The following is a 19,814-nucleotide window of genomic DNA, read 5'->3' on the forward strand; positions in this document are numbered from 1 at the left end:
TACTTTGATGACATCCTTATTTATAGTCGGGATGAGGAGGAGCATTTGACACATCTCAAGGAAGTTCTTTTAGCCTTACGAGCTAATATACTGTACATCAACCTTAAAAAATGTAGTTTTATGACTAACCATCTTTTGCTTCTCGACTTTATAGTCAGAAAAGATGGTATTCAAGTTGATGAGGTGAAAGCGAAAGCAATTCGGGAATGGCCAGCCCTTAAAATCGTCCGTTAAGTGCAAAGCTTCCATGGTTTAGCCACTTTCTATACAGGCGCTTTATTCGAGGATTTAGTACAATCATGGTGCCTATTACAGATTGTTTGAAGAAATGCCAGTTCCGATGGGGCAAAGTGCAAGACGACAGCATTGAATTGATAAAAGAAAAGTTGTGTTCTGCACCAGTGTTAGCACTCCCCAATTTTGAGAAAGTGTTTGAGATTGATTATGACGCATCCGTTCTGGGAATTGGGGCTGTTTTATCCCAAGATGTTCGTCCAGTGGAGTTTTTCATTGAGAAGATTAGTGAACCTCCACAAAAGTGGACTACTTACGAGCTTGAGTTTTATGCATTTGTTGGAGCTTTGAAGCATTGGGAGAATAATTTTATTCAATGGGAATTTGTGGTATTTACGGATCATCAAGCTATAAATCGAATGCATGCTCGATGGATTACTTTTTTACATAAGTTCACTTTTGTTATCAAGCATAAGTCTGGCAGATTAACAAGGTAGCAAATGCGTGGAGTTGACGTGCCTCTTTACTAGCTACAATCAGAATGGAAGTGGTGGGATTTGACTCTTTACGAGATACTTATGCTGCTGATGAGGATTTTGGAAGCATATGGGCGCGATGCAACAATAAGGAGTTTGTTAGGATCCTAGGAGTTTTTCTAAGATCGAAGCAACCAAGAGATATTTTCTGAATCCAAACTCAACGTTTTTATTACTTTCCAATGGCAATTACACTCGAGGCTCAGATTTAGCCTCGGAATCCAAGATGGAAGAAGAAGAAGAACTAACAGAAGGAAAATAAGGAAAATAGGAAAAATAAGATATTGAAGGATTTTCGAGTAATCCTCAGACTCCCTACAAGTTGCTCATCACTCAATTCGTGCCACTCCCTTCCCACGATCTCCCCTCATATCCCCTTCGCTCTAACCGTCTGTTCCCAGTTCCCCAAGCTGGCCTCCCACTCCCATCCGCTGACCCACTTCACTTAACCCTGGGCCTGGGTCCACTTCAATCAGTTGTGGGCCCTCCCCTTTTTCCTTCCTGGCCCTTCTCACATATACTTGCCTCACCGGGGGCCTAACATCACTTCCCCCTTCGAAGACAACCTTGTCCCCAAGGTTAAAATCTGGAAACTGCTCCTGAAACACATCCAAGAACTCCCATGTAGCCTCCCATTCCTGCAAGCCCTTCCACTGAACCAAGATCTCAGCCACTCGCTTTCCCCCCAAGGCTGTCCAACGACCCCGGATGACACTTAACGGCTCGACCTGCAGTTCCAGCTCATCCGACAGGTGAGGTGGAAGGGGCTGACACCTTGAATCCATACCCCTGAATGGTTTGAGCTGGGAAACATGGAAAACGGGATGTATCCTCGCGTCCACCGGTAGTGCGAGACGGTAAGCTACTTCCCCAATCTTCTCCAACACCTTAAAAGGATCGTAAAATCTAGGAGCAAGCTTCTCGTTTGGTTTCCTAGCCAAGGATTTGAGGCGATAAGGCCTGAGTTTGAGGAGAACTTGGTCACCCTGCTCAAACGACAGTTCCCTACGGTGCACATCGAAAAATTTCTTCATACGTTGTTGCGCCCCCACGAGATGCCCTTTTAAGACGTCCAAGAGCTTATTCCACTGTTTCAACTGTTGGTTGACATCTTCCACGGCTGAAGGAGAGTCTTGGAACCGGTGAATGGTGGGGGGTTCCCGGCCATAGACCACTTGGAAAGGAGAGTGCTTAGCCGATGCGTTAAAATTGGTGCTGAACCAAATTTCAGCCCAAGGCAAGGACTGCGACCATAATCGGGGCGTGTCACTTGCGAAACAGCGCAGGTACACCTCCAGGCACCTATTTACGACCTCTGTTTGGCCGTCCGACTCGGGGTGATATGCTGAACTGCGGCTCAGTTTCGTGCCCTGCATACGGAATAGTTTGCGCCAGAAGAGACTCATAAAGAGTGGGTCTCGGTCAGTGACAATGGAGGCCGGAATGCCATGGAGCCGCACCACTTCTCGCAGAAATAATTCAACGACTTTCTTGGCTGTGAAAGGATGAGATAGAGGCAGGAAATGGGCATATTTGGACAGCCTATCCACGACAACCAGGATGGTATCGGCCCCTTGGGACCGTGGCAGACCACTAATGAAGTCCATGGAGATGTCCTCCCATATCCTCGCCGGAATAGGCAGTGGATGCAGTAAGCCGGCGAGAACCAAGGTGTCCGACTTGGAACGCTGACAAATAGGGTAGTCCGCCACGTAGTGGCGTATATCCCTCTTCATGCCTTGCCAAAAAAAATTACTAGCGACGCGCTTATAAGTGCGTAAGAACCCGGAGTGTCCCCCTACAGCCGAGTCGTGGAACTCATGAAGCATCCGACGAATCTAGGGAAACTGTGGCGGTAACACCACCCTGCCGCGGTAGCATAACAAATTCTGGTGGAGTGAAAATCTAGGAACCACCCCTTCTCCCTGCTCCAATTTCCTGGTCAAAGCCGCACAGTCCTCATCATGCAGCTGGTCTTGCCGAATCTCGTCCCAATTCAAGAATTGTGGAATGGACAAGGCAGCTAGGCTTAAGTCAGTTTCCCCTTTGCACCGAGACAAGGCATCAGCCACTCGGTTCGCTACCCCCTGCTTGTATTGCAACTCGAAATCGTATCCAAATAGCTTAACCGCCCAGCGTAGGTGCTCCGGGGGTAACAACCGCTGGTCCATCAAGAACCGCAAGCTCTGCTGATCCGTGCGCACCACGAAGTGTCTCCCGAGCAAGTAATGGCGCCATTTTTGCACCGACAAGACCACCGCCATAAGTTCGCGTTCATACACTGAACGTAACCGAGTAGTGCCTGATAGCGCCTTGCTGAAATAGGCTACCGGCCGACCCTACTGCATCAACACTGCCCCCAGGCCCGAGCCTGAGGCGTCTGTCTCCACGACGAACAGTTTTGCAAAATCTGGCATTGCCAAAACCGGAAGGCTAGTCATGGCTTGCTGGAGTGCCACAAAGGCGGCCGTGGCATCCTCAGTCCATTTGAACTCCCCTCGCTTGAGTAGGTCGGTTAAAGGGCGAGCCAACCGCCCAAAATTTTGAACGAACCTTCTATAATAATCGGCCAGCCCCAGAAATCCCCGAACCCCACAGACGTTCTTTGGCAGGGGCCATGTCAATATTGCTTCCACCTTGGCCGGATCGGCTGCTACCCCTTGTGCTGAGATGACATGGCCTAAATATTCTAACCGCGGCTGCCCAAAAGAACATTTCTTACGGTTGGCAAACAACTGCTCCTTCCTCAAAACGTCCAAAACCGTGGTAAGATGCTTTTGGTGGTCTTCCCACGTGCGGCTGTATACCAGAATGTCGTCAAAAAACACCAATACGAACCGCCGCAAGTATGGCTGGAAGACCTTGTTCGTGAGGGCCTGGAAGGTCGCCGGCGCGTTGGTCAGGCCAAACGGCATGACCAGAAACTCATAGTGTCCCTCGTGTGTTCGGAACGCCGTTTTCTCCACATCAAACTCCCTTACCCGAATTTGATGGTACCCTGCCCTAAGGTCTAACTTGGAGAACACGGCAGCCTCGTGTAACTCATCTAGCAGCTCGTCGATGATGGGAATCGGAAATTTATCCGGCACCGTGAGCTGGTTGAGTGCTCGGTAGTCGACGCAAAAGCGCCAACTACCATCTTTCTTCCTAACTAAGAGAACCAGGCTTGAAAAAGGGCTACAACTTGGCCTAATAATTCCTGAGGACAACATTTCAGCGACCAATCTCTCAATCTCACTTTTCTGTGCCTGGGGATATTGGAACGGCCTAATGTTAGGCGGTTCCACCCCTGGTTTGAGCACTATCTGGTGGTCCCTTCCCCGCTTAGGAGGTAACCCCGCAGGGGTCTCGAATACCTCAGGGAATTGAGCCAAGACCCCCTGAATGGAGTTCGGCCCCCTATCCACAGGACTATTTTCTTCTTCCCCCGCTAGGGAATATATTTCCAGCAAGGTCCCTACTACCTTCCTATGTAGTTTACGAGTTAGGGTGCGAAAACTTACCGGTTTCAAGCTTAATGTCAAGTCCCCCTTTAGGCAAGTCCAGCCCTCTTCCGCTTGGAATTTCATGGTGAAATTCTGCCAATCAGCTCTAACTTCCCCCAGCGTTCGTAGCCAGGTCACCCCCAATACCACCTCAGCGCACCCCAGCTCAAATGGGACAAAATCCCCAACGACCTTGTACCCCTGAATCCGCAGTTCCACTCCCTTACACAAACCTTGCTGTCGAAAACAAGCCCCGTTTCCTATTTGTATGCCATAACCACCGGTGGCTGTCATCGGAATTTGCATTTCCTTCACGACCTTCTTTGACAGAAAATTATGGGAGGCGTCGCTATCTACTAACACCACCACCTCTCGATCCCCTAGGGTCCCTAACAGCTTCATGGTGTTGGCGGACGAAATTCCTATCAACGAGTTCATCGACAAACCTGCCACTTCCTCAACCCCCTCGGTGCTGGGCTCCTCTTCCTGCGCCCCCTCCTCATCTCCTTCCCTGTCCTCCTCTGCCAACAATAACACCTGTAATTGCATATTTTTACATCGGTGACCCGGACCAAATTTCTCATCACATCAGAAACACAACCCTTTTGCCCTCCTCCGTTGAATCTCCTCGTCTGTCAGGCGTTTGAAGCCTGTCCCTCCTTTTTCTGACCCCGCCGTGGTCTGCTGTGGCCAACCCCGATGTTTTTGGAATTGGTTTTGCTCCTTTCCCTGGTTGGACTGAAGGGAGTTCCTGGGATTCCCTATGGGGGAGTAAGCTCGATCATTAGCCCCCAGGTCCTTACCCAACCCGTCCCCCCGCCAACCACGACTCAGCCTCCCTTTACGTAACCTATCTACGGCCTCATTCCTTTCCTCGATCTGTTGGGCCAGATCCATGGTCTCCTGGAGGTTAATGGGCCGGTGAAGTTTAACCTCGGCCCGTACGTCCTCCCGAAGCCCATTAAGGAAAGCCCCCCTAAAAATGGGCTCGGGAATACCGCGCATAGACGCAGCCAATGCTTCGAACCTGTCACGGAATTCTGTCACCGAACTGTCCTGCTGTAAGGCCATTAAACGCTCCGTCGGATCGCCGTCCTTCGCTCGGCTGAATCGGTGAAGAATTGCGGCCTTCAAATCCCGCCAATCGGTGAACGGTTCTTGGGAGTCCAGCCACTGAAACCAGCCAAGAGCTCGGCCTTCCAGGCAGACTGAAGCCGCCAGAACCTTCTTCTCCTCCTCTACGCCGTTAATAGCGAAATAGCGCTCCGCCCGAAATACCCAGCCGTACGGATCTTCCCCTTGGAAGATCGGAAGCACAAGTCGTCTTCCCCGATGGTCCATTCTTCCGCAGCTCCTGTCTGGTGAGTCCGCCATTCCTGGTTGGTCACGATCTCGTCCTTGCTCTCGACGCGGAGGGGCTGGAGTTTGGGTCTCTAACCAGCGGCCAATCATGGCCTCCAGTCGGTGAAGAGCCCCTTGGACGTCGCCAATCTAGGCCCCCAGCGCCAATACATCCTCCTGCAACTGCGGAACGTGGTCCATGACCGCCCCCATCAGCTGAATGGTCTCCCTGATCGAATCGAGGCTTCCTTCCTAGCTCGAAGCACGTCCTGGGTGGCTTGCCATCGGTGATGTATGAGCCATGGATCTTGGGCTCTGATACCAAATGTTAGGATCCTAGGAGTTTTTCTAAGATCGAAGCAACCAAGAGATATTTTCTGAATCCAAACTCAACGTTTTTATTACTTTCCAATGGCAATTACACTCGAGGCTCAGATTTAGCCTCGGAATCCAAGATGGAAGAAGAAGAAGAACTAACAGAAGGAAAACAAGGAAAACAGGAAAAATAAGATATTGAAGGATTTTCGAGTAATCCTCAGACTCCCTACAAGTTGCTCATCACTCAATTCGTGCCACTCCCTTCCCACGATCTCCCCTCATATCCCCTTCGCTCTAACCGTCTGTTCCCAGTTCCCCAAGCTGGCCTCCCACTCCCATCCGCTGACCCACTTCACTTAACCCTGGGCCTGGATCCACTTCAATCAGTTGTGGGCCTGGGCCTGAGTTCACTTCAATCGGTTGTGGGCCCTCCCCTTTTTCCTTCCTGGCCCTTCTCACATATACTTGCCTCACCGGGGGCCTAACAGAGTTTGTTACTGACTTTCTTATTCATGATGGATTTTTATTTCGAGGTACACAAATATGTATTCCTCGTTCATCCTTGTGTGAGCATTTGATTCGAGAGTTGCATGCTGGAGATTTAGGTGGCATGTTGGCCGGGACAAGACAATTAGCTTGGTGGAGGAAAGGTTTTACTGGCCTTAGCTAAAGAGAGATGTTGGATGTTTCGTTCAGCGTTCCCTAGTATATAAAAAAGCTAAGAGTCAAGCTCAAAATACTGGTCTTTATGCTCCTTTGCCTCTTCTAGAGACGATTTGGCAAGATTTGACTATGGACTTTGTTCTTGGCCTCCCAAGAACTCAACATGGAGTTGATTCTATTTTTTTTGTGGTTGATCGCTTTTCTAAGATAGTTCACTTTCTTCCTTGTAAGAAGACCTTAGATGCTTCTTATGTGGCTAACTAATTTTTCGTGAAATTGTTCGTTTGCATGGCATTCCTCATTCCATAACTTCTGATATGGATGTGAAATTCCCAAGTCATATTTGGAGAACATTGTGGAAGTTGTTTGATACTTCCTTAAAGTATAGCAGCGCAAGCCACCAGACACGTGGGCAAACCGAAGTGGCTAATCGTACTCTTGGCAACATGATTCGATCAGTTTGCGGTGATAAGCTGAAGCAATGGGATTGGAAGATTGAGTTTGCTTTCAATAGTATGCCCAATCGTTCGACCAAGAAGACACTATTTGAAGTTGTCTACACTAGTGCTCCGCAGCATACTGTGGATTTGATTCGTCTTCCTCCTTCTATCAATGTTAATCCAAACGGATACATCGTGAAGCGAAGAAGAATCTTAAGGAGGCTAATTCACGTTACAAATCAGCGGGGTAGATAAGCGTAGGTATGAGAAGATCTTTAATGAAGGTGATTTAGCAATGGTGCATTTGCGTAAGAATCAATGTCCAGTTGGCACTTATAACAAGCTCAAGAATAAGAAGATTGGTCCTTACAATTCAATTAACTTTCATGGGTAAAAATTTGGTTCTTTTTCCCCCCTTATTCATCTTGCTGAGGGTGATTATCTTTTCTCCAAATAAAAAAAAAAAAATGTCAAGTAGTTTGAGACATTACTAAAGAGAGTACTCTGGTCCCTGAGTACTTTAAAGGAGTAAGAAGGTTATAGTGTTGTTTCTGTCACTCTTGGTATTAGTCTTTTTTTCACTGTTGGCATTCTTCTAGAGGTTAGATTTATATGCTCTTGACTATCGTAGTTTTTGCTTTTGTTATTTTGCTTCCTCTACCATTACTGAAGTCCTGTTTCTTATTTAAAAGGAAAAGAAAAAAGAGAACATATTGGTTATTACTTCATTGCTTTACTTTGGCTTCCTATTATTTCAATATTGCAAAATCAGGACAAAAAAAGGTGTTTAGATTAGTGAAATCTAGATAACCAAAGAAACTGGTGTACTCATAATGCTTTCACCTTTTGGTAACCTTTTGCTAAAATTTACATGCACGGCTTCATGGGTCCCAACCTTGCTTGTTTACAATTAGCATATTCTTCATTATAGGCCTCTCGGTTTGTATAAGCCTCTGTGATAAGATAACAGAGGGAAAGAGTTTAGAATGGACTTGAGAAGTTTCTATAATTAATCGATTGGCAATTTACTTTGCAGAAGAAAGATGTTTTCAAGTTATAATGATTAGATATAAAAAGAAAAATCTCTAATGACAATTGGTATACCACTGCAGATATATATTACTCTCCTTATTACCTAGAGCACCTCAGACTTTGTACTACCTGGTGGTTGGAAGATTGAGGAAGAAGCAGTGGCATTTATCCTTGTATTGTTGGCAAGGTATTTTTTCTGTTTCCAAATTTTTTTCTCTGATATCTTGATCTTTGTTACACGGTTTATCATGTTATATACTGCACACTTGTCAATGGCAGCTATTAAGACATACCTAATGGATAGAGAAGCAGATTTGTCAACACCCGAGGTATCGAAACAAGCAAGCGACAAATCTGATGCAGATCTGGAACTTCACTACTACAATTTGGCCAATTTACCACGAAACTATTTACGACCACACTAGTTGTCGCAAATATTCAGTTACTTATGACGATATAACGTCACAAATATTCAGTTATTTGTAATGATATAACGTCGCTAATACATTTCGTACACCAGGAAGATATTATCGTCACTAAAAACTCACACGTCGTCGTAAATATGTAGTTGGCGGCAAATGTTGTGTGGCGCCAACGTTTGCCGCCAAACTAATATTATCGTCGCAAATAAAGTACTATGTGCGACGACATAAGTCGTCGCAAAAATAATTCATTTATTTATTGTCCCCTGAGTAAAAAGGGTACATTTTTACGGTTCCCAACATTTATTTGCGACGACATGAATATGTGTCGTCGCAAATACTGATTTTGTATTCCCTCGCTAAAATAAACGGCAGGGAAATTGGGTGGTTCCCCAAAAATTATTTACGACGACATCAATATATGTCGTCGCAAATAATAATTCCAGAACCTTCATTACAATTATTAAATAATTAAGTTATATTTGTGACGACACGTGTCGTTGTAAATATGGATAAGTTATATTTGCGACGATATGTCGTCGCAAATATTATTTTTTGTCGTCGCAAAAAACTTTGTCTTTATACCCACGAACAGAGCCTCCTCCTCTATTTTTCTGATCTATCTCTCTCTCTCTCTCTCTCTCACTCACTCTCTCTCTCAACCTCTCCCTAGTTTTCCGACCCCAAACCCCCAAAATCTCCATCTATTTTCTTCTAAATCCTCACCAAATCAACATTATCATAAGTTTTAATTGTTTTTTCATCAAAAAAAGTTTAAAAAATAACCTCCCTGCCGTCGCCATCAAAGTCCGCCGCCGCCGCATTTTGCCCCCTTAATCTTGCCGTTTTCAGCCCCCATTTTAGTGGGTTTGAACTTTGTAAGTTTTTGCATATTTATTGTATTTTCTAGTTTAAAATGTTTGCATTTTGTGTTGTTTGAATTTTGTATTATGGATTTTAGATTTTGAATTTTGATTTATAGATTTTATAATTAGTATATAATTTGAAGTTTGGATTATAGATATTGAATTTTAGATTATGAATTTTGAGATTATTGAAATTTGGTATTGAGATTGTTGAAATTTTGAGATTATAATTTGTTTTAGGTTAAAATTAAAAGTTTTGATGATTGTTCTTGGTGGTAAATTTTGCAGTTATGGTGTGTCAAAATCTTTTAAAAGCTATTTTCTTTGTAGGTTTGAATTTTTAGATAATAAGAAAAATATGTCGTTATGTTGCCAAAATTTTATCAAAACCTATTAATTTAAAGAATTCATTAATTAGAAATAATTATATTAATAGAAAGTAAATTAAAAATTAATTATAAACATTATGAGTGCAATAATAATAGAATAAATTATCCATAAAAATTGATAAAGCTTATAAAGTTGAAACATCAACTATAAAATTTTCTTTGTGAACGTGACTATATAGTCACAAGAAAACATGAAGTATGATTGAATGTGTTATTATTTTTATAGTCAAGATGCCAATTGAAAAGAGTTGAATACATCTGAAAAACCGGTTGTCTGATCAGTATTGGGAAGGGTTATCTGCTTTTATCAACATTGCCAAAGACCATGTTGATGAAAGTGGTTGTACAAGTTGTCCTTGTCGGAGGTGTTTAAACCATAAGTGTTTTCCAATAGAAACAGTTAGAGCACACATACACCAATATAGTTTCAATACTTTATATACGACGTGGCATTACCATGGCGAAGACATTGTTGCGACCAATGCAATAAATCAATCAGTTGACGAGATGGTTCAAGTGACACTGCCACAGAGGAATCGTTCAAGTGCTTCCACCTCATCATCTACTTCGCAATCGGATGGGTCATCTTCGGTTAATTTGCCGTAACATGTCCAAAACTGGCTAAACAACCTCTAGGTCGAGCAATGTAATATGTTCGACAACTAGCAGATCATGATGGAAGTCATGCGCTCGATGAATCCCAACATCAACTTCTTGCCAGTTAACCATCCCCAACCGTTGGTTCCTCCGCCGCCTGAGCGAAACGAAGAAGATGAGGATGAGGACGACGATGCTGTTAATTTAGGAGATTGAAATATCTGTTTTTGTTTTCATATTATCAATAATTTTTAGTATTTCTTGACTAATTTACTTTTTAAGATTTATTTTATTATTATGTTAACTATTTTATATTAATCTTTTATTAACAAATTTCAATGTTATTGTTAAATTTTCTTCTAATTTATATATTTAATAATTAATATTATTAGGAACGTACGGTAAAAAAAAACATTTTTTGTGACGACTAATCTAAAATGTCATCGCAAATACTCCACATTACTATCAACGACACTTTGAAGCCTATGGCCGCAAAAGATTTTAAAAACTTTTGCGACGACATATGTCATCGCAAATAAGTTAGGATACGTCATCATCAACGACATGTTCGACGGAACATTCGTGACGACTTATTCCCGACCACTGTCGTCGTTAATGTATTAGCGACGGCATCTCAAAACTATGTCGTCGTATATATATTATTTGCGTCTAATTGTTTGCGACGACAAATTTGTGACGACATATCGTCGTAAATATAATATTTCCGACGACAATATAGTTATTTGCGACGACATTACGTCGTTGCAAATAAGCTTTTTTGTTGTAGTGCTTTTGGAACGATTTTCTTAGTGACGGTTCGTCGCAAACAGCCAAGTATGTTTGTACTTATGCAAAGTTCAGATCTTTACTTTTTAAAACACTTCTTTCTGTAAAATTGCCATGGACTTCCATTTTTCGTGTATTTGTTGAATTTCTGTGTTTATCATCATATTCCGTACTTGTGTTAAAAATTTTTATCATGGAATGAGCAATTTCAAAGAGTGTTTGTTACCTTTACAATGCTTGTTGTTTTATCCTTTATTTTGACCCCTATATCCCTGCTTACTTTTGCTTGTAGATAGTTATTTCTACACTTGTTTTGTTTTATTTTTCTTTTTTCTTTTTTTTTCCTTATCATACGTTATCTTCTTCTTATTTCCCATTTTTCTGACAAGTAATGAACCTGTGTTTGTGGAAGGTGCACGAGACAATAACAATGATATGAAAATGTGCTTTCAATTTCAAGCGTATGAAGCAGAGACAAAAGGCTTCGGACTTATTGTTATTAAATTTTTTTTTCTTTTTTTTAAAAAATTCAACTTTAGGCGTCGCCTTAGGCAACATCTAAGGTCTCTTAATGAGTCCAGGAAAAAGACTTTATACGTCGCCCGACAAGCGACGTCTAAAGAAAATATAGACGTCACCCGAAAAAGTGACGTTTAAATATGGTACCTTTAGCGTTACCCACCTAGACGTCACCCTTTTGGGCGACGTCTAAGGCCTTAGACGTCACTTTTCGGGTGAAATATAAGGCTTTTTATGTAGTAGTGAATCGTCTCTCATATCAGTTGTTCCTCTCTCATTCCAAAAATAATAATAATAATAATAATAATAAAATTACTTAAAAGAATGCATTACTTATGATATATTAGTCAGATTTGATGTAGAAAAGAGTACGTATAAACCGAAGTTAAACTAGAGACGATCGACAATCATTTACATGAGAGATAATAGGAATGTTTAATGCCCATGAAACATACTATCTAGGCTATCACAAAGCAAAAGAATTTTTGATAAGCTTTTAATTTGATTTTATCTGAAAACACCAAGGTTCTGAAAGCACCAGCTGTGAAGTACTGTTTTAACCACTAATATGATCACTCTCTAATATACAATTCAAGGAATTTATTAATGATAATTACAAACATAGTGTTCCAATAAATCCTTATTTTACGTTCGCATGTAGGGTTTAATTTCCTCCACCTCCAAGTGAGGCCGGTTTCGTAAAACTTTTTAAATGTTTAGATTCTACTTTGAAACCGTACGTGTAAAACTGAGTTTTAGTATAACTGAGATTTCGATTTCTCACACACCTATAACCGTACGTGCAAACCTAGAAAAATCGTTTGACCTGAATCATGACAATTATAGTTATATATCCTGATTCTTTTCGCTGATTCCAGTTTAGAATTCGAGTTTTGCTACAGTAAAAAGCTCTCAGAAACAGTCACATTTAACTTTTTTGCTACAGTAAAAAGCTCTCACACAACATCACATCTCAACTCGAATTAAAAACTCGAATTAGCGAACCGAACAAGCCCTCCAAACATTCGCAACTTCAACTATATGATGATTTGGCTGTCAAATATATTTTAGTATATATACTGTTAAATATTAATTGCTCGATCTATACACAAGAATTTGTTATTTAACTAAGCAAAAAAAAAAAAAACGACAACTTACTTGGCACGTTAGTTAATAATGTTATTATTAGAATTGAGCCCCGTTTTCTCATTTTTTATATAGAAAGGATTCACAATGCCCAGTGTTAAACTGCAGATGATCAGTCTCTTCTAATGATGCCCTCCAGGGAATAAGGAAATAAAAATAAATAAATAAATACAAGAGCTCTTCATTTCAATTGTTACACCACGGTCGAGCAATCGATCGTTCCTTTGGTTGACAAGCGTCGAGACATCCTCAGTCGAGAGTTGATCGCTGAAGTCGAGGAAAAGGTCGTATATAGGATGCCCTCAAGACGATGAGAGTTCATGCAGGGGGACATGCGTCGAGAACTCCGCTTGAGTTGTGAGGTTCACGACGTCGAGAGAGCAGCCCGGTCAAATCTAATCCAAATCCCGTCAACTCGAGAAAAGATACACTGTACCAACTGCCAAGGCTCAGCTCAGGAAATCAGGTAACCGGTAAGGGTGGTTGGCCTGACCTAGAAGCTGAAATGATGAAAATACAACTGCCAAATCTTAAAATTTAGGGAAATGGCATGATCTCCTCAGAAAATATAGAGGAGGTCTATCATATGTAAAAGGCCTATAAATAGAGTCATCAGGATTCATTAAGTTTTTTACGCACTATTCCACTACTCTAAAGAGATTGTAATTTTGAGATTGTTAGTGCATCCACAAGTGGACGTAGGTAAGAAATTTTTTGCCGAACTACTATAAATTTATATCTTCTTTATTTTTGCCTACAACGATAATCCTTAATTAATCTGTGCAAGATTACTGTGAGTATTCCCAGAGAGTTAATATTTTATTGACTAAATTTAACTGTCAACATCAATATATATATAATGAAATGACATTGCATGCAAAAAAAAACAGAGAAAATAAACATTCATAAAATTATGTGGTGACAACCGAGGAAGATGTTAGTGGCCGTACTCACGTACTGCACATGCATGGGATTTGCTGGGCATTAATTCGTATTTGGAAATGTCGTTTGGATGTGACATCTCCATGTGTCGTATTAATGTTGGATCTGTCTTCCTTTTCTATGGCCTTTTAGTGACCACATATTCGGTTTAAACTAACTGTTCATGATGAAATTAAGTTGTTATTAGCAATAGAAGAACCTATACCAAGATCACGCATTTTCTTAAAAAACGTGATGCACATATTTTTATAATCACTAGAGAATTCTTGATACCAAATTGTCTCTAATAACTTCAACTATTTCTTGCTGTAGATGTGCATATAGTCAAGGAACCATGTTCTGAGAGCTGAGAGAGAGACACCTCTGTACGTGTACATTTTGTTAATTTCTTCTCCTATTACTCTATCGAGTAACTAGGTTGCTATTTGATCTACCACTCTGCCTTGTGCCTTAAATGCGAAACCTTGACGATTGGTTGACAAATCTAACTGCAAACGAAGCTGATCATGAAGATCCTTCATTGCGATATTGCAAAGGACCGTTAATGTACTTCATCAGTCCCAATCTACAATTAATTCATCATTCATGGCGTTAAACCCGCACTACAAGAAATTGTAGCTTTACCGACGCAAAAGTAACGACCGTATCATAGGAAACCGTCATATATAGTGCTTTAGACACGGGGCACGGAAAACCATCGTCTAACATCACACTTCATATGATAGTTAATATTAAACCGTCGTCTAATTTATAGGACGAACTCCAAAATTTAATTTGTGTCAAACTCTCTCATTTATCTCGCAAAAACCCTCCCTCACCCCGTTTGTCTCTATATCTCTTTCTCTCTCTCCCTCCTCACAGTCTCTCGTCCCTCACAGATTCTAGCTAACTGTCGCAGTCCCTCTACTATAACAAAAAGGGTTATTAATGACGACATTATTAGCGACGACAATTATCGTTATTAATATTTGTATATTTACAATGACATATCGTCGCAATACAGGAAACACAATTTTTGAATGACTTATCGTCGCATTTAATCTATGCGACAATATGTCGTCGCATTTAATCTATGCGACAATATGTCGTCGCACAAAATTATATATTTGCGACGACATGTCATCGCTACAACATATAAAACTATTAGCAACGACATGTCATCGCGAATTTTTATTGGCGCCAAAACCAATTTGACGCCAATTTGTGCATTATTTGCCATGACATGTCGTCGCTAATATTATGGGATACAGCTGGCAGTGACGTGGCAAAAAAAGTGAAATATTTGGCGGATTCCCGAAAATAAGTTCTAGAAAATTCTCCATTTTTTGCGACGACATTTATGACTTGTCGTCGCAAATAATAGTTCCAGAAAATTCTACTAATCACGACTACTTTTTGTGACGACATGTGTCATTTGTCGTCGCAAATACTGATGGAATTTAATTTCCCCAATAAAAAAGGGTGAAAACTTCGGCAGTTTCTCGAAAAATATTTGAGACGACTTTATTAAAATTTATGGTATATTCCTGAAGAATATTCTCAGAAATATTAATGAGGTGGAGAAGAACGACGTTGTTTTTGAATTACTTGCGACGACATTTAATATTTTTTGCGACGAAATAATTTCGTCGCAAAAAGCCACATGTATAAACGTGATTGCAGAACTCTTTCCTCCATTTTTTCCAGTGACCCTCTCAGTTTTCTCCCTCCCTCTCCATCCAAAACCTCTAAAAACTAGCCAAAAAACTCTGAAAAAAGCTTAAATACATCATTCTCTCTTCAAATCTTTCATTTGTGGAGAAAAATATTCAGAAAAGGCCCAAAAAAGTGAAGTTTTCACCTCACCGTTGCCAGCCGCTTTTCCGGCCGTCATCATCATTTTCCGGCCGCCGTCGCCCTCCCAGCCCTGCTACCTTACCTTTTTTCAACCCCCGGTGTTTATGGGTTTGGATTTTGTGTGTTAATATTTTGGTATTTTGTAAATTGATTTTGGTATTTTGGTTGTGGTTTGTGGTTTTGTTTTGGATTTTAAATTTAGTTTGTGATTTTGGATTTAAAATTTTGAATTGTGAATTAGAATTGAAATTAAAATTTGTGGTAATTAAATTGAAATTTGTATGAAATTTGTTTGATGATGATTATGTGATGCTGATTAAAAAATAGGTGACCTATGGAAATATTAAAAAGTTCAAAATAATGAATTATATATATGATGATTAAAAAATTTAGAATGTGAAAGACTTATTACAAAAATAATTTGCATTAATTTTCATAAAATTTGATAAAACTTCATAAATTCTTTGTAGTGGAGATGCTTATGGACAAGAGTTAGATATATTTATGGAACCGGTTGTTTGATGAGTATTGGGATGGTTTGTATGCATTTATTGAGGTTGAAAAGAATTATGTAAATTCAATCGGGGGTATTAGTTGTCCATGTATTAATTGTAGAAATCATGAGATGTTGCCACGAGTAATAGTGAACGCACATATACATCGATGGAGTTTTGATACAAGTTACACCACATGGATTCACCATGGTGAAGTATGTGCTGCTACAGTTGTCAGTGAACCGGTTGATGAGATGTTTGCAGTGCTAAATGATGTGGCTGAGATTAATGATGATCATGAAACATTGGGTGAGATAGAAGCGGTTATAGAAGATACTCATTACGATAAATTTAGGGATCTCTTATCCAAGCTCCAAGTCAGATTGTATCCGGGCTGCACTAAGTATTCATTGTTGAATTTCTTAGTGAAACTAATGCATCTAAGGGTGTTGTACAAGTGGCCTAATGAGTGCATGGATGAAATGTTGAAACTACTAAGAGATGTATTAAGTGCATGAAAATGCACCCTAAATATTGCTTTTGATTTATATAATATTAAAATATTTAAGCTTTAATTAAACAATTCCATTATTTTTATTTATAAGATTTTTTTAATTGGAATTTGTCTAATTTTTACATAATTATTTACAGATGAAAGTAGTGTAAAAAGCTACACAAGAAGAAGCCACGAAAGCCATATTTTCAACCAATCCGAGCCACAAAAGCCGATTAGCAAGAGAGAGCCGCGCCACCTCAGCCGAGCAGCGTGAACCTATCATTCAATATGAAAATCCGTGCCTAAGTCTTCTCACCATCTCACATCCCACGCGTCACCAGCACGCAAGATCCCAGGGCGCGCGTCCACTTTCCGCGCTATCTCTGGCGCGTCCATCTCTTCCGCAGCGTGGGTTCAGTATGCAGCGTGGGTCCAGCATGCAGCGTGCCAGTCGAAGTTTCTTTCCCGCGTGCGACACCTGTCCCGCACAACTATTCAGTGCTAGTATGGCATCCATTCTTCGCGCGCCACTTCATCTCTGCGGACTCCACCTATTGGCCAGCATTTCACCTTTCTGAGCAGCACCAACACACGCCAACTACTCCGAGCATGACACGTGACGAGCTTACTCCTTCTTGCCAATTGCATTGCGACATGTGTCTCCTTAATGTGCTGAGCTTGAATTTCTTCCCCAAAATTAGAGCAAATTGCCCAATTTTCTCCTCAAATCATATATTTGTTTCTCCTAATTTATGTGTAATTTTATTTTGTTTCCTATTCTTTTATAATTTTCTATTTTTAATTATTTGTTTTCTTATTTTACAGGCTACCTCTGAACACTATAAATAGGGGGTTAGCCTAATATTTTTGGAAATTTTGAATATTCAGTTTCATGTCGTCTTGCTGTTACTCTCATATTTTCTCTTTAGAACTTGTGAGAATTTTTTTGCAAGCTAGGCTAGAGTTTTTTTGGTGAGGTCAGAGATGAACTTTTGTTGAGTGACCCAATTCGAGCTTTTAATTCCTTGTTGATGACGGATATTTTTACCAACAAATCAAGTACTTTTAAGCTTGAATATTTGTAAGTTTTCAAGCATTTTTGTTAGTTTAATGTCTTTTGTTTGCTTTTATAGGAATTATAAATAAATGCGAACTTGGATGATTTTGCATGAAGAAAAGAAGAATATTTGCCCAACTTGTGAATCAATGCCAAGAGGAGGCGAAAGAGGATTTTAAGGCACAAAAGAGGAGGCTTTGGAATGCAAGAAAGCGGACTACAACGCACAAAACCAAGCGAAGCCCGAACCAGTTGCGCGACCACATCCACAGCCAGGGGCGCGCCCGCGCGCGCCCCACATCCAAGCGCGCGGCCGCACGCGCGCCCCACATCCAGGGCAGAGCGGGAATGCGCGCTGCAGCATGCCCAATAGGCGCTGCAGCGCCCCCAGAAGGCAGCCCCGCGCGCTGCAGCGCGCCCCAGCCCATAACAGCGGGATCCTTTTCCAAAAACGCGCACCGCAGCGTGTTTTCACACAGGCTACAGCGCGTGTATGAAGCCCTAGCTCTGAAATGTTGTAGTATAAAAGGAAAGAGATGCCATTTTGAGAAGAGAGCCCAGAAATCTGAAGAAAACATCAAAAGGAGGCCGAAATCCTTCATCTTGGAGGTCCTTGGAAGCTCTTCAATGGATATTGGGTTTTATCTTCTTTCATCTATTTTTTCATGTTGAGCTAGACATTAAATCTAGGACTTGATGTAGTTTTATTTGAACTATGTTTTGAATAATTTGTTGATTGTTAATTTAATTTAATTTTCAATTCATTTATGTTTTTCTATGCTTAATCCTTTTAATTTATTTGGCCAATGAGTTAGATGATTTTTAGATTGCGAATTTGACGCTCGAGAGAGATTGAGTTCTTTATCTAGATTTGAGAAGTATAGTCTAGGTTGTTGTGAGACCGAGAAGAGATCAACGGTTAGATAATCAAATTAGGATTTAAGTTGTTGTGAGGTCGAGAGGCGATCAATATTCCTATTTTCTAATTCTAAAGGCGAAGCTTAATTTGTGTTTAAATATTCATTTCGAATAGGGATATTGTTTTGGGTATTTAAATACAATTTCTTGTGAGGCACTCGAGAGAGGTTGCGAGATGACATTAGAGCCTTGATTAATGAATTGAATGGAATTGATTAGCGATTACATAATAGGATGAACATAGGAATAATAAAGTGAAATCAAGTCCCTAGACCATTTGTGTATAGATACTTTATTTTTATTTTCTTATATTTATTTTGTTTTAGTTCTTAATCATCATCTTATTTGGTTACCTAGATAAAGTTAAGTTACAATAATCACGGTATTTAACGGCAATTCTAAACCCAATCCCTGCGGAGACGATACTCACTCACCCTATACTCAAAACTTGACACCGTACGCTTGCGGAAATTTATTATACAAAAATATTACGCATCAAGTTTTTGGCGCCGTTGCCGGGGATTGACGTTTTAAATTGTTGTTAATACTGTGAGTACATAACTTGATTTTAATTTAGGCTTTTATTTCTCATTTTTAATCTTTTGTTTTATTTTTTTTTCTTTTGTGTTACGAGGTACTTGGAGATGGTTGATCGACAAGTCCTCTTAAGATTTGCTCAACGAGACTCCGAGCCATTTTTTAGTGCTTGGGAGAGATACAAGGAGCTGCTCATTCAGTTTCCCGACCATGGTTTCCCGAGGGAGGTGCAACTACAAATCTTCCTCGACGGGTTAGATGCCGCCACAAGAATGTGGGTGGAAAGAGGAAATGGTACCACCTCTTTTCACCAACTATCTGCGGATGAAGCTTATTGGTGGTTGGAAGACATGGCCGATGTTAACTATCGGTATGGGAGGGATTCAACAAACCACCACGGTTTTGAGGATAGCTCTAACATTTCGGAGCCATGGCTTGACACCCCCCGTCACCAAGCGGAGTCTTCTACCTCACTTGAAGACCTTGTCGCCCAATTTTCAGAGGAGACAAGACTCCGCATAGAGAAGTTAGAGAGGATGGAGGCGCTCGACCAACTTCACGAGGAAATGAAGACAAATCTAGCGGAGTTGTTTAGGTTGAAGTTGCATCCAGATGAATCTACTAATGCCATGAATAGAGAAACACGAGAAGAGGATTGGGAGTTATTTGAAGATGACTCTTTGAGAGATGAGGAGACTCAAGAATTGGTTAGTGAAGAGTTTCAAGAAGATGTCAATGAGTCTCAATCCCTTGAGATCCC

This window comes from Morus notabilis, unplaced genomic scaffold, assembly GCF_000414095.1.
Source record: "Morus notabilis unplaced genomic scaffold, ASM41409v2 Scaffold436, whole genome shotgun sequence".
Taxonomy (NCBI): Eukaryota; Viridiplantae; Streptophyta; class Magnoliopsida; order Rosales; family Moraceae; genus Morus; species Morus notabilis.